Source organism: Aptenodytes patagonicus, chromosome W (genome assembly GCF_965638725.1).
Source record: "Aptenodytes patagonicus chromosome W, bAptPat1.pri.cur, whole genome shotgun sequence".
Taxonomy (NCBI): Eukaryota; Metazoa; Chordata; class Aves; order Sphenisciformes; family Spheniscidae; genus Aptenodytes; species Aptenodytes patagonicus.
The window spans coordinates 10,951,401-10,974,769 of record NC_134981.1 but is presented as its reverse complement, the minus strand read 5'-3'; positions in this window follow the sequence as shown (position 1 = coordinate 10,974,769).

The following is a 23,369-nucleotide window of genomic DNA, read 5'->3' as shown; positions in this document are numbered from 1 at the left end:
ATTCTCAGAAATGACTCAACCATTTCTGCTAAAATTTCTCTCAGTTTAGCCTGAGGCAGGAATCTAGCATGATGCTTGAATGATTAAAGTATGATTCAAAATAATCTTGGCAAATCAGATATATGGTTTTAAAAAAAACAAAATGACATTCAGTAGGAACAAGTACAAGATATTACACTTGAGGAAGAGCAATCAACTGCACAAATTAAGTATGAGCAAGAACTGGTTAGGTAGCAATTCTTCAGGAAAGGATTTATGGTTTATAGTGGATCACAGGATGAGTGAGCCTCAACCTCATGTGACTGTGAAAAGACAGATGTTAGGGAAATATAAAAAGGATTGTAACCTGAAAGGCACGTGAAGTAATTCTCCTCTGGTCAGCACTGGTAAATCTGTACAGGTTTACTCTGTCCAGATTTAGGAATCATAGAATAGAATCATAGAATCATAGAATCATTGAGGTTGGAAAAGACCTCTAAGATCATCGAGTCCAACCGTCAACCCAACACCACCAGGCCCACTAAACCATGGCCCTAAGCGCCTCATCTACACGTCTTTTAAATACCTCCAGGGATGGGGACTCCACCACTTCCCTGGGCAGCCTGTTCCAATGTTTCACCACTCTTTCAGTAAAGAAATTTTTCCTTACATCCAATCTAAACCTCCCCTGCCGCAACTTGAGGCCATTTCCTCTCGTCCTATCGCTAGCTACTTGGGAGAAGAGACCAACACCCACCTCGCTACAACCTCCTTTCAGGTAGTTGTAGAGAGCGATGAGGTCTCCCCTCAGCCTCCTTTTCTCCAGGCTGAACAGTCCCAGTTCCCTCAGCCGCTCCTCATAAGACTTGTTCTCCAGACCCTTCACCAGCCTCGTTGCCCTTCTCTGGACACGCTCCAGCACCTCAACGTCCTTCTTGTAGTGAGGGGCCCAAAACTGAACACAGTATTCGAGGTGCGGCCTCACCAGGGCCGAGTACAGGGGCACAATCACTTCCCTACTCCTACTGGCCACACTATTTCTGATACAGGCCAGGATGCCATTGGCCTTCTTGGCCGCCTGGGCACACTGCCGGCTCATGTTCAGCCGGCTGTCGACCAACACCCCCAGGTCCTTCTCTGCTGGGCAGCTTTCCAGCCACTCTTCCCCAAGCCTGTAGTGCTGCATGGGGTTGTTGTGGCCGAAGTGCAGGACCCGGCACTTGTCCTTGTTGAACCTCATACAGTTGGCCTGGGCCCATCCATCCAGCCTGTCCAGGTCCCTCTGCAGAGCCTTCCTACCCTCGAGCAGATCAACACTCCCACCCAACTTGGTGTCGTCTGCAAACTTACTGAGGGTGCACTCAATCCCCTCATCCAGATCATCAATAAAGATATTAAACAAGACCGGCCCCAGTACTGAGCCCTGGGGAACACCGCTCGTGACCGGCCGCCAACTGGATTTAACTCCATTCACCACCACTCTCTGGGCCCGGCCGTCCAGCCAGTTTTTGACCCAGCGCAGAGTCCACCTGTCTAAGCCATGAGCCGCCAGCTTCTCTAGGAGAATGCTGTGGGAAACGGTGTCAAAGGCCTTGCTGAAGTCCAGGTAGACCACATCCACAGCCTTTCCCTCATCCACTAGGCGGGTCACCTGGTCATAGAAGGAGATCAGGTTGGTCAAGCAGGACCTGCCTCTCATGAATCCATGCTGGCTAGGCCGGATCCCCTGGTTGTCCCACTCATGCCTTGTGAGCGCCCTCAAGATGAACCGCTCCATAATCTTCCCCGGCACCGAGGTCAGGCTGACAGGCCTGTAGTTCCCCGGATCCTCCTTCCGGCCCTTCTTGTGGATGGGCGTCACATTGGCAAGCCTCCAGTCTTCCGGGACCTCCCCCGTTAACCAGGACTGCTGATAAATGATGGAGAGCGGCTTGGCGAGCTCCTCCGCCAGCTCCCTCAGCACTCTCGGGTGGATCCCATCCGGCCCCATAGACTTGTGAGTGTCCAGGTGGCATAGCAGGTCATTGACTGCTTCCTCCTGGATTACGGGGGGTTCATCCTGCTCGCCGTCCCCGTCTTCCAGCTCGGGGGGCCGAGTACCCTGAGGATAACTGGTCTGCCTGTTAAAGACTGAGGCAAAGAAGGCATTGAGTACCTCAGCCTTTTCCTCATCCTCAGTGACAATGTTCTCCCTTGCATCCAATAAAGGATGGAGATTCTCCTTGGCTCTCTTCTTGTCATTAATATATTTGTAAAAACTTTTTTTGTTGTCTTTAACGACAGCGGCCAGATTGCGTTCTAGCTGGGCTTTTGCCTTTCTCATTTCTTCTCTGCACGACCTAACAAGATCCCTGTGCTCTTCTTGAGTCGCCTGCCCCTTCTTCCACAAGCGGTAAACTCTCCTTTTTTTCCTGAGTCCCAGCAAGAGCTCCCCGTTCAGCCAGGCCGGTCGTCTTCCCCGCCCATTCTTCTTACGGCGTACAGGGACAGCCTGCTCCTGCGCCTTTAAGACTTCCTTCTTGAAGAACGTCCAGCCTTCCTGGACCCCTTTGCCCTTCAGGACCGTCTCCCAGGGGACTCTCTCAACCAGCGTCCTGAACAGGCCAAAGTCCGCCTTCCGGAAGTCCATGGTTGTGGTTTTGCTGGCCCCCCTCCTTACTTCACCAAGAATGGAGAATTCTACCATTTCATGGTCGCTAAGCCCAAGACGGCCTCCGACCACCACATCTCCCACCAGTCCTTCTCTGTTAGTAAACAGCAGGTCGAGCGAGGCACCTCCCCTGGTAGGCTCACTTACCAGCTGCGTCAGGAAGTTGTCTTCCACACACTCCAGGAACCTCCTAGACTGCTTCCTCTCTGCCGTGTTGTATTTCCAGCAGACGTCCGGGAAGTTGAAGTCCCCCACGAGAACAAGGGCTAGCGATTGAGAAACTTCTGCCAGCCGCTTATAGAACGCTTCATCCGCCCCTTCATCCTGGTTGGGTGGTCTATAACAGACTCCCAGCAGGATATCTGCCTCATTGGCCTTCCCCCTCATCCTTACCCATAGACACTCAACTGTACCATCATCACAATCGTTGAGCTCTATACACTTCAGGGAAGATATCAACCACACATTGAAAGTCCAGACAAGCAGCAAGAATGATCATCAGGATAGAAAACATGTTTGGTGAGGAAAGGTTGAAAGAAATCAGGTTGTTTACTTGAAAGAAGACTGAAGGGAGGAATGAGGAAACATGATAGTCTTCAAATATGCATAAAGCTATTACAGATAAAGAGATTAATCTATTCTCTGTATCTACAATAGGACAAGAAGTAACAGGCTTAAATTGCTGCAAAAAAGATTTGGGTTAAACATGAGGAAAAATTATTAAAGGTACTATTCACAGAGATCTCAAATACGTTACCTGGGGACGTTGTGGGGCTCTATGATCGAGAGACCTTCAGGAACAGATAGACAAAATCAGTCAGGAATGACCTGAGTATAGTTATTGTGGTTTAGAGACAATAGACAATAGAACTAGATAACTTTGAGTCCCTTCAGATGTGTTTTCCTGTGATTGTAAAATTATAAACAGCTGAAAAGTATTTTAAGATTAACATGCAGAGTGCTTATCTGTTTAAGAATACCAACACTTGGGAAATTTCTAAAGTTATCCCAGGGGTGGATGCAGTTATACCTAAGCTTACCTAAAAGGCTTGTTTTAATCCTAATTAAAGCTGTCATCTACAGATGTGTCATCTTCTCTACCTTTCCACTGCTGTGTACTCATTTCTGCATCTACTAGTTCCAATGGTTAAAGTGGTTTTGTCAGTGGAGTTCTATTTATGCTAGGGACTTCTGCTGGTACAACTCTTGTCACTCATCAATTATACCTCTTCACACATAGCAGGCATCTCTGATATAAACCTGGCTTATTTGGGTAATTATAACTTTAGGATTGCAACTTGTACCATATGTTGGCAAGAAATGGTAAAGAAGATATGGTCACTTTACCTGAACAGAAAACTTTTCTGATATCCAGTACTGAATCCACAAAGAAGCTAATTGCTGTTGACTACCTCCAGTACTGAAAAACTGTGATTATCACAATCTGATTTTAAACAACTTTGTTTTGAAATAACTTTCTTAAAACATTAACATTTTCTTCCTAGATATTTATGGAATTTTAAAAAATATTCTTATTCCATTAAAGAAACTTTGAAGCATTGCTCCCAGAATAGTTTTTACTTATGTCATTCTTTTTAATGCAGTTCCTCCAATTAATAAAAACATTCCTTAGAGAAGACATCTGAAACATAAAGCTAATTGCTTCGATCTGTATACTCTGACTTGCTATAATGGGTGGAGCTAAGTGTATGCTTTTCCTTTTTCTCTCCAACTACAATGTTATCTATTTTCATGTGAAGAGTACTAAAAAAATTCCTATCTTGATTTAAATAAGATCTGTCCCTTTGAGTCTGTCCATTTCCTGTTACAAGAAAAATGTTTCTTAAAATAAATTTCATAGTAGCTGGGGCAACTGCAGAGTGAGTAGTCAGAAGAGAACAGTCACTAGATTCTCATGCCAGAGGAAATAGAGGATATGTTCTTTTCTACACCTGAAGATGGGGATTTATTAGACCTTTTAGCAAATAATTTGATTTTACAATACATTACCAGGAATTAGTGAGATTGGCTATGTCCCTAATTATGTTTTTTTAAAATGTCCTTAGTCTACTTTGAAAGATTTTGAAGTGGACCTTTATTATAGTTAGTTACAAAATTGTATAAAAGAGCATTGCCCTCATAAAATGAGGGTCACAGGTGGAATGTAGCAAGGCTAATATGAAAGGTAATGGAAAAATCCACTACTTGTGTTTGTTACTTAAATGGCATGGTTGGGTAAATGGATTTCTCTACTTCCTAGGAGTGTGCTTCTACATTAGTCTAGCAGCAATGAGAGAGAAGAGGTTGCTCTGCAAATTGGCTCTGTGAACCATGTAGTTCATCTTTTTATTGTGTAAAACATAAAAAATGGCTCCTAATCAATCCACTTCAACTTTCAGTCTAAAAATTATTAGACTAGAGCACTTATAAAATGTTTTCCTGAAATTAACTAAAAGGAGATGGTATTTGTATCAATAAGCAGATTATAGTTATGTGAGGTAAATCTTACTGTGTTAGCAATAAAGGGACTACATTATTACTGCAGAGTTCTTAACAAATTGATTAATGCTTTTAGAATAATTAGTCCACATTTCAGATGTAATAGTGCTCTCTTATTTAATAAATGAATGATGCATCACTTGACCATAATAATAAAATAGCTCATTTTTTGAAAAAGAAAATAAATTATTTTGAACTTTCCTTATCAACAGATAGTAAGTCACTTATTAAATACAGCTTGCCTCCTTGTCTTTAACATGTCTCCTTTGAGACCTAGTGTGACTTCTGCTTTTGTGGACAATAATATTTTGGATTGTAGCTTCATGATAGTCAATAGTTCCCACAATTTGACAGAATCATTGTGATCAGATGATAGGAATGGGAGTCAGGAAATGTGATTTCTACAGCAGGCTACCAGTATGACAGTGGGAAATTATTTAACCTCGGTGCTGTATTTTCTGTAATATGTAGGCAGGATGTTCATGATTAGAGTATTGCGAGGCTTAATTAATTACACTTGAGATCTTAGGATGAAAGAGGCTCTAAAAAGTACTGTTATCTGGATGGATATTTTGAGTCCAATCTTGTAATCCTCTGAAAAGCAAAGCTATAATGCAAAGTATTATTCTTGATTATTAAAGTTGGTGAGAGATGACAATTCAATTTCATTATAACATTCAAGCTTTTGAAGTTTGTTTCTGTTCTGCATTGGATAATGTGATAATATTTCTATTTGTATGCAATAATAATATTTAAAAGTTAAAAGTCTATTAAGTAGATTCCCGCTGTAATTGTAAAAGAAGTACTTTAATGCAGTCATTCTGTACAGCATATGTGAAAATTATATGTATGGACTTTAGCGACTCCAGTCTTCAGTTGGCACTGAAGAACTGAGCAGTGAGCAAGTGAAAGAGTTCCATTCTGACTCATAAATCAATAGGGGCAACCAAAATTCACATCTCAGTTGCAGGGTTTATTTTGCCAACAGCATGCAAGTCAGGGAAAAAACTTCCAGGTTGAATTTATAAGGCTAAAAGATACTCTGAAAGTCTGTGAGATCCAATCAAAAAGAAAATTTGTGCTGAAATTTTTATAGGGCAAATTTCTGATTAGAATAGAACTTTATGGTGGGTTAGTCCTTTTAGGTGAAGGTGTCCCGGAACAATAAGAGGTATTTCTATACACTTCCAAACTTATCTTCACAGCCAACAAAAGCTGGCTTTGGAAAAAAGCAGATTCTAATCTGTGGAGACCTCAAATCTAATACTGGTACAAGTTGCCAATAGTTCTATACAAGATTCCCAACAATTGGCTGTTTGGTTCTCCAGAACTCCAAGAGAAGAGTTTGTGACCTGAGCATTCAATCGTGGCTAAAAAAAAAAAATCTCAGGATACTTGTTGATTGTATCACAGCTCCCAAATTTGGGTCACAGACATCAGGTGAGAAATATTTTTGTCCTTTAATGAGCACACCTGCAGCTCCAAATAGAATATTATATTGCCTATGACTCTGAGAAGGGATTTTTCAGAAATATTTGGAAAAGGATAGTGATGATCACTGCAGATAAGGGGTTGGCTGGAGCTGAAACAGAATTTGGAATATAAGGAATAGGGCAGTATTAGGGTTACTGACACCAGGGTGGAAGACTGCAGGTCTACATTATATTGGACCTGTTTATTATAAGCTATCTCAAGGAAAGGAAGTGGATAAGTAGGTGAAAATAGAATTTAGTGCCAGTATTATGGGAGCTTTGAAAAATATTACTAGATCTCTTGGAACTCACGTTAGATATAAATGTAGACTTAGCTTAGTTGCCACCACATTTATCAGCACATAAATACGGATTTATTTATGTACAAACACGAAGCTATATAGGTGTGTACATCTGTATATAAATACATCTGTATATAAATACAGATGTGCACATTTTCCCATTTGTTCCAGAAAAAGAAGAGCTATGGAATTAAATTATTTACCTGTTTGTTGATATGTGATTATCAACCTCTGGGAAGGGTGACATGTTTTGTTTCTTAGAGACCTCAACCACAATCCTAGCTTAATATCACCTAGCAAAGAAAATCAATAGTTTTTTTCATGCTCTTCAGTATAGTGTGCTTGAAACCAACATAAAATCTTTTCTACGGCAGTGTTCTACAACATGCTGTTCCCTTAGAGTTCAGGAAAACCAAGCACTTGCTATAATCATAGCCTGTCTTTAAGCATCCCACATAGCTTCCACTCAGAAGTGACTGTTGATATAGTTCTATATCCATGATTCTTTTTCTGGTTCCCTATCCCGAAAACTAATTAAGCATTGGTTGGAGATTCAAACTTACATGAGCTGGCAACTGAACAGCAGCCACACTCTTTCAGTCCTCCACACTGATCTCTCAGGGAGGAGAATCATAGGTGAATTTGTCAGATCTATGTTTTCCTAGGAGTCCCTGACAAAGTAGGGATCAAAAAAGATCACATCTCCCAATCTCTCTCTTATGCAGAGAAGGGGAGAAGCAAATCATTGAACCTACCCTTAGGAACTTAATTCTCCAAATAATTAAGTCAACAGACTCTTCTGTTAAAAGGTCTGTGTCTGGAATTTTTTGTGAACTATTCTTATACTCAAGTGAAGGTAAATAATTCTTCTGTTGAATAATTCTTCTGGCCAGGCAGCAGAAGTTTCTGATAGGTCTTTGATAAAGAATTCAGATACTGATTAAATTTATTAGTCCTTCAAGGTCTTGCTATGTTTTTCTTTACCAATATGGGCCCGGTATAAGTTCACTGACTAATCACAGCTGCTGATGCTTTGTGGGAAGGATGCTGCCTGGAATATTTTAAATAGTTTTAAAATTCATTTTTAGTCCCTGTTGTTCATAAAAATTCTTAATAAATTAAAATTTGTTCTTTTACTGAAATTATTCATTTAATAATTTTAAAATAGAAAGGAGGAACAGTACAAGATTTGCATTTAAAAATTCAGCAAAATCTCAACTAGCATGTATGGTGAAGTTATGACAACTGTTGACAGCAAAAAGTGAAGAATTGAGAATATATGTTTAAAGTTATTGTTGTTTTATTAGGAATTTTTAATTTTGGCATAAGACATTAGTCAGTTTCCACAGCTGTGAAAATACTTCATTGCCTTAAGGGAGAAGTATGAATATTAAGTAACTACCATTAAATACAGTGCTATGAAATATCTAAATGGGGATACCATAGATACCTAGACAATTTATTTTTAGGTTTTTAATTTTTTAGGTTTTTAGATTTTAGGTTCAGTGTTTCTCACAGTAAGATTTTTCAGAGTTTTCAGAATTCACTGTGCCAGAAAATCAGCCAACTCTCAACCCAAGGGAGTATGGAATCAGGCACTGGGCTTCAGACTGGGTGTCCAATGACAGTAGAGTTTAGCTAATGATGAGTGCAAAACTGCAGTGGTTAGAATGTGACCGCATGAGTCTCAATACAAATAATTAGAATAAATAAGGCCTAATATGACATCAGGATCTTCTGGTATAGTGGCATTCTCAATGTGGGTTTAGGTACTTAAACTAATAGCAGAACATATACCACAGGTAACACCTGACTGAATGGCTGCTGTGAGAAGACACCTTAATAGTTGGCAGTGTGATGCCTTACAGAAAAAGGCTATTCTGCCTAAGCCACCTGGTGGCAGATAATATTGGAAATATTGGATACTGCATTAATGGAAAAAGTCTGTAATAACATGACTAGGAAGACCAGATGCAGAATGACCTTTATCTTCAACACATTTGATTCACAAAGAAGCAGCTGATTTTTTGTAAAATATTTTGGGTTTTGGAACTGACTGTCCCCTACTTTGATATTTTGACAGTTTACTTGAGCTATAGAGGGTAAAATACCTCAGATGCCTCAATTCAGACAAAGCTCCAGAAGGAGGAATCAGCTCCCTAGGCCTGGGGCTGCAGGCAGTGCCTGGTGCAGGTGGAAGCGATGTCCTCATCTGCAGGAAGGGTATGCTGGCCAAGGAGTCACATTGCCAACTTAAGGAGATGAGTGAACAGACTGCGCAGCATCAGGGAAGATAATAAAAAAAAAGAAAAGATTTTCACAGAAACCCTGCAGAGACCAAACCCTGAACCCTTAACTGCACAAAACCAGAGGTAGCCAGGGACTGTGTTCGACTGTGGGACAAATAGAGACATGGAGAGGGCTGGAAGCAGTTGACTTCTGGTAACAGGAGGATGGCTCCTGTTCTGCCTGCAGATCTGCAATTGCAGACTAAGCTCAGTGCCCTGGTAGCAGGCGAGGGGCAGAAAGCCCTGTCTGGAGAAGCGTCAGTGGCATCCGAGCCTGAATCCCGCAGGAGCACCAGGAGGAAGCAGTGAGTGATAGTGGGTGACTCCTTGCTGCAGGGGACAGAGACCCCCCATCTGCTGACCTGACGTGCTGTCTAGGGAGCTTTGCTGCTTGCTGGGGGCTTGGATCTGGAATGTTGTGGAGAGACAGACGAGGCTTTTCCAGCCCTTGGACTATTCCTCCCTGCTGCTCATCTCTGTGGATACCAACGATACAACCAAGGGAGACCTTGAGCATATCAAGAGTGATTGCATGGCTCTGGGGGATGAGGGTCAAAGGCATGAGGGCCCAGGTTGCATCTCATCTATCCTGTTGGTGAAGGGGAAAGGCTTGGAGAGGAGCTGATGGGTCTTGCAGGTCAACACCTGGTTGTGCAGCTGGTGTCATGGACAGGGATTTGGCTTTTATGACCACAGGACCCACTTTGCAGATTGAGAACTGCTAGGAAGAGATGGGATCCACCTAGCAAAGTGGTGCAAAAGCATCTTTGTCAACAGGCTGGCCAACCTGGTGAGGAGAGCTTTAAACTAGGGATGATGGAGAGGGAGATGGCAAATCACAGTTAAGCAAGGAAATGTTCGATGGGGTGGAAAGCAATGGATGCAGGGTGATGGGAACAAGCAAAACCTCAGAAATGATAAAACAGGGTGAAGGGACACACACCTCAAGTATATTTGCACATATGCATGCAGTCTGGGAGACAATCAGGAGGGACTAGAGCTCTATGTGCAGTCACAAAAATATGACATTGCTGGGATCACTCAGAGGTGGTGGGAAAGCTCACATGACTGGAGTGCTGTGGTGGATGGACACAAGTCCTTCAGGAGTGACAGGCAGGGAAGATGAGGAGGGGGACTGCCCTCTGTGTGAAGGAACAGTAGGATATGTGGGACAGAGGACAGGCAGGTGAGAGCTTGTGGGTCAGGGTCAGAAGAGAGACCAGTAAAGCTGACAATGTGTGGGAGTGAGTTACAGACCAGCCACTCAGGGTGAGGAAATGCACAAAGTCTTCTTTAAACAAGTTGAGGAAGTCTCTGTGTCACAGACCCCGGTTCTTCTGGGGAACTTTAACCTCCCTGACATCTCCTGGAAGAGCAATGCAGCAGGACACAAGAAATCAAGATTTCTGGAGAGTGTCAGGGGAAACTTCCCGATATAGGTACTGGATGGGCCAACCAGGGGTGATACACAGCTCCCTTGGCTAAGCAGGGAATTCATGGCACAGCTCCAATGCAAAAAGGCAGTGTACAGGAAGGGGAAGCAGGGCCAGGATACAAAGCAGAAATTTAGAAACATTGCCTGGGCATGTAGAGATGGTGTCAGGAAAGCCAAAGCTCAGCTGGAGCTGAGATTTGCAAGGGATGTCAAGAGCAACAGGAAGAGCTTCTACTGCTGCATTAGCAGTAAAAGACTGAACAAGGAAAATATGGGATGGCTGCTGAAAGGGTAGGGGATGATTTAGTGACAGTGGACACAGATGAGGCTGAGGTACTCACTGCCTTCTTTGTCTCACCGGCAAGGTCTGCCAGGCCTCTGTGCTTAGTGACAGGGCTCAAGGAGGAGCAAGAGGAGCTACCAGCTGGGGATGAGGGTTGAGTGAGGTTTCTGCGAGAACCCGACCCACACAAGTCCCTGAGACCCAATGGGCTGCACCCAAGGGTGCTGAGGGAGCTGACCGATGTACTTGAAAGTACACCTTTGAAATGTGGAAACTGGGGAAGGTTCCTGACAACTGGAGAAAGGCAAATGTTGCAGAATGTGCACCCGTATTCAAAAAAGGCCAAAAGTCAATCCAGGGAACTACAGGTTGATCACTCTCAGTTTGGTCCCTGGGAAAGTCACAGAGCATGTCCTCTTAGAGCACATTTCTCAGATATGAAAGGGAAGAAGAAAACTGAGAACAGTCAGTATGAATTTACCAAGGGTAAATCATGCCTAACTAACCTGAGTGCCTTTGATAATAAAATGATTGGATTTGTGGACAAAGGAAAAGCAGTGGATGTCCTTTACCTTTAACCAGGCTTTCAACACTGTCTCCCACTATATTCTTGTATCCAAGTTAGGACATTATGGTCTGGATGGGTGGACAAGCAGATGGATAAAAAAAATGGTTGGATGATTGGTAACAGTTACTGGATCTTATTCTACCTGGAGGCTGGTAAGAAGTGGGGTACCACAGGGGTCTATCCTGTCATGTTTAACATGTCTATCAATAATCTGGAGGACAGGATGGAGAGCACTCTTGTCAAGTTTGCATGACACCAAATTAGGGGAAACCAGTTGATACACTCAAGGAAAAAGTTGCCATCCAGAGGGACCTAGACAGGTTTCAGGAACAGGCTGACAGGAACCTGAAATTCATCAAGGACAAATGCCGAGTCCTGGGAAGGTAGAGCCCTGGCAATGATACAGGCTGGTGATGGACCAGCTGGGGAGCAGCTCTGTGGAGATGGCCTGGGAACCCTGGCAGGCAGGGAGCTGAGCAGGGGCCAGCAGTGTCCTGGGCTGTGTGAACAGGGGCATGGCCAGGAGGTCGAGGGGGGTGATTATCACTCTCTACCCAGCATTCATTAGACCACATCTAGATGCTGCATCCAGTTTTGATGCCCCCAGTACAGGAAAAACGTCGATAAACTGGAGGGAGTTCAGCGGAGGGCCACCAAGATGGTTGGGGGCTGGAGCAGAGGTTCTGTGAGGAGAGGTTGCGTGACTGGGGCTTGTTCAGCCTGGAGGAGGGATGGCTTCAGGGGGACCTAACAGCAGCCCCCCAGCACCAGTGGGGAGGGGATCAAGGAGATGCTGCCAGGCTCCTCACAGTGATGCATGGCCCATTGAAATGAGAGGTTCAGACGGGATATCAGGAGAAACATTTTCCCCATGAGGATAGTCCAGCAGTGGAGCAGGGGCCTGGAGAGGTTGTGCTGTCTCCATCTGTGGTGGGTTGACCTTGGCCAGCTACCAGACGTCCACCCAGACACTCTCTCACTCCCCCTCCCTAACAGGAAAGGAGGAGAAAATAACATGAAAATGCTCATGGGTCAAGGTAAAGATGGAGATTGCTTACCAGTTACCGTCACGGGCAAAACAGACTTGACTTGGGGAAAATGAATTTAATTTATTGCCAATTAAAAATAGAGTAGGATGGTAAGAAACAAAGACAAAACTAAAAACACCTTCCCCCCACCCTTTTTCCCAGGCTCAACTTCACTCTTTCATTCCCAACTCCTCTACCTCCTCCCCCCACCCTGAACAGCACAAGGATGATGGGGAATGTGGGGTTGCAGTCAGTTCAGAACAGTTCCTCTCTGACACTCCTTCCTCCTCACACTTTTCCCCTGCTCCAGCATGGGGTCCACCATGGGCTGCAGTGTGGATATCTGCTCCGGCGTTGTTCTCTCCACGGACTGCAAAGGAATATCTGTTCCAGCATCTGGAGCACCTCCTCCCCTTCTTTTTTTTCTGACCATGTTCGCACTGTTGTTTCTCACACTTTTTTTTTTCTTCACTCCTCACTCCCGGGCAACATTTTGCCCTTTCTTAAATATGTTTACACAGAGGTGCTACCAGCTTCGCTGATTGGCTCAGCTGTGGCCTGCAGTGGGTCTGTTGCAGACTCAGCTGGAACCAAATGTGGCTGGCATGGGGGCAGCCCCTGGTTTCTTCTCACAGAGGCCACCCCTGCAGCCCCCTGCCATTACCAAAACCTTGCCATGTACACCCAATGCACCATCCCTGGAAGTTTTTAAGCCCTGACTGGATAAAGCCCCGAGCAAGCTGGTATGATGTCAAAGATGACTCTGCTTTGAGAAAGAGGTTGGACTAAAGACCTCCCTGAGGTCCCTTCCAACCTAGATTATCCTATGATCTTAAAATAAAAAAAAACTTGCCAAAACCCACCCCCAATGAACCAACAACATCACTTTATGCAATATCCGTTCTCCTTTCCTGGTTCATTTATTTGCAGTCCTGATAAGACATTGCTTTTATAAGCAGGAAAAAGCCAAACAATTCGTAAGCCTTGTATCTTTTAATGCATTTCTTTTTGGTTTTGGTATTGCTCAGTTGCCTGAAAGTAATTCCATTTACATAGAGATGCTAGACTGGAATTCTGGTATATGTGTATGTATTGGGTCTGGCTGGGATGGAGTTAACTTTCCCCATAGCAGCCCTCATAGTGCTGTGCTTTGTATTTGTAGCTAGAAGGGTGTTGATAACACACCAATGTTTTGGCTACTGCTGAGCAGTGCTCCCACAGCATCAAGGCCCTCTCTCCAACCGTCACCCACCCAAAGGCCAGTAGGCTGGGGGTGGGCAAGAGGTTGGGAGGGGACAGAGCCAGGACAGCTGACCCAAACTGACCAAAGGGATATTCCATACCATATGAAGTTGTGCTCAGCAATAAAAGCTAAGAGAAAGGAGGAGGGGGGGCATTCATTATTAAGGTGTTTGTCTTCCGAAGCAACCGCTCCACGTACTGAGGCCCTACTTCCCAGGAAGTGGCTGGACATCGCCTGCTGATGGGAAATAGAGAATAAATCTTTTCGGTTTCCTTTGCTTTTGCACGTGGCCTTTGCTTATCTTCATTAAACTGCCTTTATCTCAACCCACAAGTTTTTAATCTTATTTTCTCCACCCTTTCCCACTGAGGAGGGGAGTGAGAGAGTGGCTTGGTGGGTACCTCGCAGCAGACTTCTGTTGTTAAGTGCTTGGTTTGCACAACAATACTACGAAACAGATATGAAAAAGGAAATATATTAGCATTTATAATTTGATTACCATGCCCTTTTTGAGGAGCAAATCTTTTGAATGCCATTGTGAGGAGAAAGTCTTCTGAAGTTGTGATAAGAAAAGAATTTTAAAAGTGGGATCTTAATGGATATGCTTATATTGAAAAGGGCGAGTGTAGCTACAATAGATGAAATGTTGGTGCCCATAGTAATAAAGTATTTCCTTCTATAGGAGCATGCTGTTTAAATAATAAAAAAAAAAATGTACTTTTCAACAATTTACTTGGTACTTGAAAGGCAAGGATTGCTATGGCAACACTGAAACAAACAAGAAGGAATTGCAAACAGATGAATCATAACACATGCAAGACAAAGAATCAAATGTTTTCCTAATTGAGCGACCTTTTAATTATAGAAAACATTTTAATGAGACTTTTCTTAATTGTTTCATACTGTCTGATAGGCAAGGGAAGTAAGAAGAAGTAGGAATTATGCTTCCTATACAATATTTCAGCAAAATGCATTTGAAGGATAATAGCACTGAACCACCCCATCCCAACACACCCCACCCACCCTTTTTACTAGACTGAAGAGTATGAATTATCTTTCCAGTGACTGGAAAAAGGGAAATATCCCACCCATTTTTAAAAAGGGTAAAAAGGAGGACCCTAGGAACTAGCGACCAGTCAGCCTCACCTCCATTCCCGGTAAGATCATGGAACAGATCCTCCTGGAAGACATGTCAAGGCATATGGAAGGCAGGGAGGTGATTAGCGACAGTCAACAGGGCTTCACCCAGGGCAAATTGTGCCTGACTAGTGTAATAGCCTTCTACGATGGAGGGACTGCGTCAGTGGATAAGGGAAGAGCTACGGATGTCATCTATCTGGACTTCTGTAAGGCCTCTGACACAGTCCCCCACAACATTCTTACCTATAAATTGGAGAGATATGGGTTTGATGGATGGACTGTTAGATAGATAAGGAATTGGCTGGATGGCTGTGTCCAAAGAGAAGTTTTTACAATGAGGGTGGTGAGACACTGGAACAGGTTGCCCAGAGAAGTTGAGAATGCCCCATATCATAGAATAGTTTGGGTTGGAAGGGACCTCTAAAGGTCATCTAGTCCAACCCCCCTGCCGTGGGCAGGGACATCTTCAACTATACCAGGTTGCTCAGAGCCCCGTCCAACCTGACCTTGAATGTTTCCAGGGATGGGGCATCCACCACCTCTCTGGGCAACCTGTTCCAGTGTTTCACCACGCTCAGCATAAAAAATGTCTTCCTTATATCTAGTCTAAATTTACCCCCCTTTAGTTTAAAGCCATTCCCCCTTGTCCTGAAGAAAATGTTTCAATGAACTTCCTGTTCCTTGGAAGTGTTCAAGGTCAGGTTGGATGGGGCTTTGAGCAACCTGCTCTAGTGAAAGATGTCCCTGCCCATGGCAGGGGTGTTGGACTAGATGATCTTTAAAGGTCCCTTCCAACCGAAACCATTCGATGATTCTATGAAATTCAAATATGCAAGCCTGTTTGTTGTTCAAATGGAAAAATAAGTTCTTGTTCCCTTTGAACAGTCAGAACCTGCAACTCCGAATCACAGGCAAACAAGAAAGCTTCATCAATTACTCTGCTCGCTCTCTCCATCCCCTCCCCTTAAAAAAAATAGCCAGGTGTCGTGGTTTAACCTCAGCCGGCAACTGAGCACCACACAGCCGCTCACTCACTCCTCCCCGCCCCCGGTAGGATGGGGGAGAGAATTGGAAGAGCACAAGTGAGAGAAACTCGTGGGTTGAGATAAAAACACTTTAATAATTGAAATAAAATAATAATAATGTAATAATAATAATAATAATACACAAAGCAAGTGATGCACAGTGCAATTGCTCACCACCCGCCAACCGATGCCCAGACAGTCCCCGAGCAGCGGCCCCCCTGGCCAGCTTTCCCCCAGTTTATGTACTGAGCATGACGTCACATGGTATGGAATGTTTCTTTGGCCAGTTTGGCTGTGCCCCCTCCCAGCTTCTTGTGCACCTCCAGCCTCCTCAGTCAGTAGAGCATGGGAAACTAAAAAGTCCTTGGCTAGTGTAAGGATTACCTAGCAACAACTAAAACATCGGTGCGTTATCAACTTTGTTCTCATCCTAAATCCAAAACACAGCATTGTACCAGCTACTAGAAAGGAAATTAACTCTATCTCCGCCGAAATCAGGACAATATCCACCCCTTATTCTATACCATCTGCGTCATGCTCAAGTCTCATATTTTCCAGTACATTTTCATTAATCACCACCCTTTTTCCTGAGTTTCTTTTAAAATATATATATATACACACACAGATATCATTCCCTTAGTCTATGGGCCATCCCTCTAAAATGTTCGGTGAGTTCATTTAGTCCATGACTTTGGGCTCCATCTGTCATAATAATCTTCCAGGGCAGGAAAGATGGAGATGGTATGTGGTGTTGGATTGTTTCATGTTGAAGTCAGTTCTGGTACCATCATCACTGTGCTTTGCTTGGTTTCATCAAAGTTATTCTTCATTAGTCTGGGTGATTCTTATTGTAATATCATTAGTATGGCATATAATATTATGTAGCAATTAACATCATATAATTCAGATCATTGGCTATTCTCACCCAAAATCAAATCCCCTTGAGGTACACAGCGGACTTCCCCATCCTTCCGCATTATCCACCAAGTGCACCCAGGTCCTTGAGCAAAAGCAATCCCACGGATGGGTTTGCCTTTGCCCGAGGCAGGAATAACCCAGACTGTCTTCCCCAGCATATTTTTTTATGTGCACTACAGGGACTTTATTCCCATCTACAGTACGTAAAAGTATTGACTGGGCAGGGCCAGCTCGATTGGCAGATCCCCTAGTGTTGACTAACCAGGTGGCCTTTGCTAAATGGGTATCCCAATGTTTGAACGTCCCACCACCCATTGCTCTCAGCGTAGTCTTTAACAGTCCATTGTATTGTTCAATTTTCCCAGAGGCTGGTGCATGACAGGGGATGTGATACACCCACTCAATGCCGTGCTCTTTGGCCCAGGTGTCTATGAGGTGGTTTCGGAAATGAGTCCCGTTGTCTGACTCAATTCTTTCTGGGGTGCCATGTTGCCATAGGACTTGCTTTTCAAGGCCCAGGATAGTGTTCCAGGCAGTGGCATGGGGCACGGGATATGTTTCCAGCCATCCGGTGGTTTCTTCCACTATTGTAAGCACATGGCGCTTGCCTTGGCGGGTTTGTGGGAGTGTGATATAATCGATCTGCCAGGCCTCCCCATATTTATATTTCAGCCATCGTCCTCCATACCAGAGGGGCTTTAACCGCTTGGCTTGCTTGATTGCAGCGCATGTTTCACATTCATGGATAACCTGCGCAATAGGGTCCATGGTCAAGTCCACCCCTTGATCACGAGCCCATCTGTATGTTGCATCTCTTCCTTGGTGACCTGAGGTGTCATGGGCCCACTGAGCTATAAATAATTCACCCTTCTGTTGCCAGTCCAGATCCACCTGAGCCACTTCAACCTTAGCAGCCTGATCCACCTGCTGGTTGTTTTGATGTTCTTCAGTGGCCCGACTCTTGGGTACGTGAGCATCTACGTGACGGACTTTTACAACCAGGTTCTCCACCCGGACAGCAATATCTTGCCACAATGTGGCAGCCCAGATGGGTTTGCCTCTGCGCTGCCAGTTGCTCTGCTTCCATTGCTGCAACCACCCCCACAGGGCATTTGCCACCATCCATGAGTCAGTCCAGAGATAGAGCACTGGCCACTTTTCTCGGTCAGCAATGTCTAAAGCCAGCTGGATGGCCTTTACTTCTGCAAATTGGCTCGATTCACCTTCTCCTTCAGCAGTTTCTACAACTTGTCGCATAGGACTCCATACAGCAGCTTTCCACCTCCGATGCTTTCCCACAATACAACAGGACCCATCAGTGAACAGGGCATATTGCTTCTCATTTTCTGGTAGTTTATTATACAGTGGGGCCTCCTCAGCACGCGTCACCTCCTCCTCTGGCGATATTCCAAAATCTTTGCCTTCTGGCCAGTCCACGATCACTTCCAGGATTCCTGGGCGACTGGGGTTTCCTATTCGAGCCCGTTGTGTGATCAGTGCCACCCACTTACTCCACGTAGCATCAATTGCATGATGTGTACAGGGGACCCTCACTTTGAACATCCAGCCCAGCACCAGCAGTCGGGTTGCCAGGAGGAGCTGTGCTTCAGTGCCGATCACTTCTGAAGCAGCTCGAACCCCTTCATATGCTGCCAATATCTCTTTTTCAGTTGGAGTATAGCGGGCCTTGGATCCTCTGTATCCCCGACTCCAAAACCCTAGGGGTCGACCTTGAGTCTCCCCTGGTGCTTTCTGCCAGAGGCTCCAGGTAGGGCCATTCTCCCCGGCTGCGGTGTAGAGCACATTTTTTACATCTTGCCCTGCCTGGACTGGCCCCAGGGCTACTGCATGAACTATCTCCTCTTTAATTTGTTCAAAAGCTTGTCATTGCTCAGGGCCCCATTTGAAATCGTTCTTCTTCCGGGTCACTTGATAGAGAGGGTTTACAATCAGACTGCAATTTGGAATATGCATTCTCCAAAAACCCATGACGCCTAAGAAAGCTTGTGTTTCCTTTTTGCTAGTTGGTGGAGACATGGCTGTTATTTTGTTGATCACATCCATTGGGATCTGACGACGTCCATCTTGCCATTTTATTCCTAAAAACTGGATCTCCTGTGCAGGTCCCTTGACCTTACTTTGTTTTATGGCAAAACCGGCCTTCAGAAGGATTTGGACTATTTCCTTCCCTTTCTCAAAAACTTCTCCTGCTGTGTTGCCCCACACGATGATGTCATCAATGTATTGCAGGTGTTCTGGAGCTCCACCCTGTTCCAGTGCAGTCTGGATCAGTCCATGGCAAATGGTGGGGCTGTGTTTCCACCCCTGGGGCAGTCGGTTCCAGGTGTACTGGACGCCCCTCCAAGTGAAAGCAAACTGTGGCCTGCACTCTGCTGCCAAAGGGATTGAGAAAAATGCATTAGCAATATCAATTGCGGCGTACCACTTGGCTGCCTTTGACTCCAGTTCGTACTGAAGTTCTAGCACGTCTGGCACAGCAGCACTCAGCGGTGGCGTGACTTCATTCAGGCCACGATAGTCTACTGTCAGTCTCCACTCTCCATTAGACTTCCGCACTGGCCATAGGGGACTGTTAAAGGGTGAGCGAGTCTTGCTGATCACTCCTTGGCTCTCCAACCGATGAATCAGCTCATTAATGGGAATCAGGGAGTCTTGGTTGGTGCAATATTGCCGCTGGTGCACCGTGGTGGTAGCAATTGGCACTTGTTGGTCTTCGACCTTCAGCAACCCCACAACAGAAGGGTCCTTTGAGAGACCAGGCAAGGTGGACAGCTGTTTAATTTCCTCCATCTCCAAGGCAGCTCTACCAAAAGCCCACCGGTACCCTTTTGGGTCCTTGAAATACCCTCTCCTGAGGTAGTCTAATGCCAAGGATGCACGGAGCCTCTGGGCCAGTCACAATGGGGTGCTTCTGCCACTCATTCCCAGTTAGACTCACTTCGGCTTCCAATACGGTTAGCTGTTGGGATCCCCCCGTCACCCCCGAAAGACAGATGGGTTCTGCCCCCTTATAGCTTGATGGCATTAGGGTACACTGTGCACCGGTGTCTACTGGAGCCTTATACTCCTGTGGGTCTGATGAGCCAGGCCACCGAATCCACACAGTCCAGTAAACCCGGTTGTCCCTTTCCTCCCCCTGGCTGGAGGCAGGGCCCCTCTAATCCTCGTCATAGTATTCGTTTCTCATTTCCTGCAAATATGAGTCAGAAGTCTCTTCATTAAGATCAGAAGTAAGATCAGCCCTTGTACTCTGTCTGGGGAACTGCCCACTGGAATCTGGAGCAGCAATTTTCCTGGAAGAACCCCTTTCTGTGATTGTTTTCCCTTGCAATTCACGTACCCGTGCCCCTAGGGCTGCAGTAGGTTTCCCATCCCACTTCCTCATGTCCTCTCCGAGGTCACGCAGGTAAAACCATAGGGTGCCCCGTGGTGTGTACCCTTTATAGTCTCTCTCTTGAGCAAAAGAACGCTGACTCCTAATGGCTGAGATACTGGTCCGTACAGGTGGGGAGTAGGACCTATCCTCTTTGAATTGCTGGATCTCCCGGGACAGTTTCTCCACAGCCGAGACGAGGGAGGAAGAGAGACTTTCCTCATATTGCCGGAGTTGGCCAGCCAATTCTTCCACTGTTGGTCCCTCTCCATCTTTCCAGGTCATCACTGCCAATGAGTTGGCATATGATGATGGTGAGCTCCTTACAAACTTCCGCCACATGGGTCGTGTGCACTTGACTTCATCTGGATCTTTGGATAGCTGTTCATTGTTCAGGTCATCATAAATCACCTCCAGCACAGCTAATTCTCTCAGGTACTGGATACCCTTCTCCATGGTGGCCCACTTGCTTGGGCGACATATGACATCTTCCTTGAAGGGATACCTTTCCTTCACGCTTGACAGGAGTCGCCTCCAAAGGCTGAGGACTCGTGTCCCTTTTCCAATCGCTTTGTCAATGCCCCCTTCCCTAGAAAGGGATCCCAGCTGCTTGGCTTCCCTACCCTCTAATTCCAGGCTACTGGCCCCGTTATCCCAGCATCGGAGCAGCCAGGTGACAATATGCTCGCCTGGACGACGGCTGAAATCTTTTCGTATATCTCGCAGCTCACTCAGGGATAGAGATCGGGTGGTCACTGCCTCGTTTATGAGTTCTTCCTCTTCTTCCTCCCCGAGCAGTTGCCGGCCCTCCTCCTCCTGTTCTCGTGATGGCCCTTCTCCAGGGTAGTCTGCCTCGTCCACTTCTTCCTTCGGCTCCCTTTTAGAAGCAGCTTCTTCCTCCCTTACTAAACGAGCCGACTTCCGCTTCCAAGATTTCTTCTTGTGTATAGGGGCGACTGATACTGGCACAGGCTGGTTCTTTGGTTCAGCCACAGGGCCTGTCGCCGGGGTCTGAGTGGCCGCAGAGCATGTCGCTGGGGTCGGAGTGGCCACAGGGCGTGTTGCTGGGGTCGGAGTGGCTGCAGGGCGTGTCGCTGGGGTCTGAGTGGCCGCAGAGCATGTCGCTGGGGTCGGAGTGGCCACAGGGCGTGTCGCTGGGGTCGGAGTGGCCGCAGGGCGTGTCGTTTTACCGTCAGATTCAGAGACCTTCTCTCCCCCTTGAGGGTACTGAATAGTGTTGAACAGGGCTCGGTAGGCATGGGCCAGGCCCCAGCACGTTGCAATGATCTGCATCTCTCTGGAGTTGCCAGGGTGACAGCATACTTTGTCCAAATATTCTACTAACTCTTCAGGATTCTGCACTTGCTCAGGGGTGAAGTTCCAAAACACTGGGGGTGCCCATTGGCCTGGGTACTTGCCCATCCTATCCCACACACCCTGCCACTCATAACTATCCAGCCTTGGGGCAGATCTCTGGATGATATTCTTAAATTGCTTACCAACTTTAGACAAAACCGAAACAATATTCCCAGGAAGTACCAATAGAAGTATCTTAACTACCCAAGGATGTTCAAGATACTGAAAAGTTACTGTAATGAAGGAGGAAACATCATAGAAGAAGGTAGCGATGCTGCCATTCTGTATTTCCTCCGTAAAAAAACTCTCAGAAAAGTTACTGTAATTGCTAGTTGTCTCCACGAAATGGTATCCGTGGTACAGTAACGGCTTCATTGCGAAATTTACATACCACACTAAGGTCAAGGTCAATGTTCTAAAAACAAACCTCACAAGCGAGACATCACTAATCACTGCAGACCACAGCAAACTGCAAAACCCAACACCAATCTTTAACACGTACAGGAAAAAAAAGAGCACGATGCAGATTAGACCAATCAATATCGAGAACAGAGAAACCAACATTGTGACCCACAACTACTAACAGATATAAGTTCCTTAATACACTCTGGTTAATCTGTTCTTATCTCAAACCCTTCGAACCCCACGTTGGGTGCCAAAAAGGACTGTCGTGGTTTAACCTCAGTCGGCAACTAAGCACCACGCAGCCGCTTGCTCACTCCCCCTGCCCCGATGGGATGGGGGAGAGAATTGGAAGAGCACAAGTGAGAAAAACTCGTGGGTTGAGATAAAAACAGTTTAATAATTGAAATAAAATGATAATAATAATGTAATAATAATAATGATAATACACAAAGCAAGTGATGCACAGTGCAATTGCTCACCACCCGCCGACCGATGCCCAGCCAGTCCCCGAGCAGCGGCCCCCCCGGCCAGCTTTCCCCAGTTTATGTACTGAGCATGACGTCACATGGTATGGAATGTCCCTTTGGCCAGTTTGTGTCAGCTGTCCTGGCTGTGCCCCCTCCCAGCTTCTTGTGCTCCTCCAGCCTTCTCAGTCAGTAGAACATGGGAAGCTGAAAAGTCCTTGGCTAGTGTAAGCACTACTTAGCAACAACTAAAACATCGGTGTGTTATCAACTTTGTTCTCATCCTAAATCCAAAACACAGCACTGTGCCAGCTACTAGGAAGAAAATTAACTCTATCCCAGCCGAAACCAGGACACCAGGCAATCTTTATACATTATTGCTAAGGGCCATCTTTTTCTAGGACCCCTTAAACTCACCATTGCTTAGATTGTAATCAGTACAGCCATTAAGAATTTAACTTCTGTTTGTGCCTGTCTGGCCTGAATCTCCCACATGAAAGCATTCAGTAAACTTTGTGAAGTTTATTTTGTGGAAGCCATATGATTTCTTTTTACCTACTGGTACAAGTCTAGCTCAGACCCTTCTCCTCATCTTTTACTAAAAAACAGTGGTGGTTAGCCTGCTGTTCCCTTTTGTTGCCAGATTCAACCCTGTTTTAGTTTTATTCTTCTCTGCTTAAGCAATTTGTATACCCCAGTAAACTCCCAGCTGACTCATGCACCTTGTATTGGGTTTGCATGGCAAGGTTTTGGGAGCATGGGGGGCTGCAGGGGTGACTTCTGTGAGTAGACACCGGGAGCTGCCCCCATGTCAGACAGAGCCAGTTCCAGCCAGCTCCAAGATGGACCCACCACTGGCCAAAGCTGAGCCAATCAGCAAGGCTGGTGGCACCTCTGTGACAACATATTTAAGAAAGTGT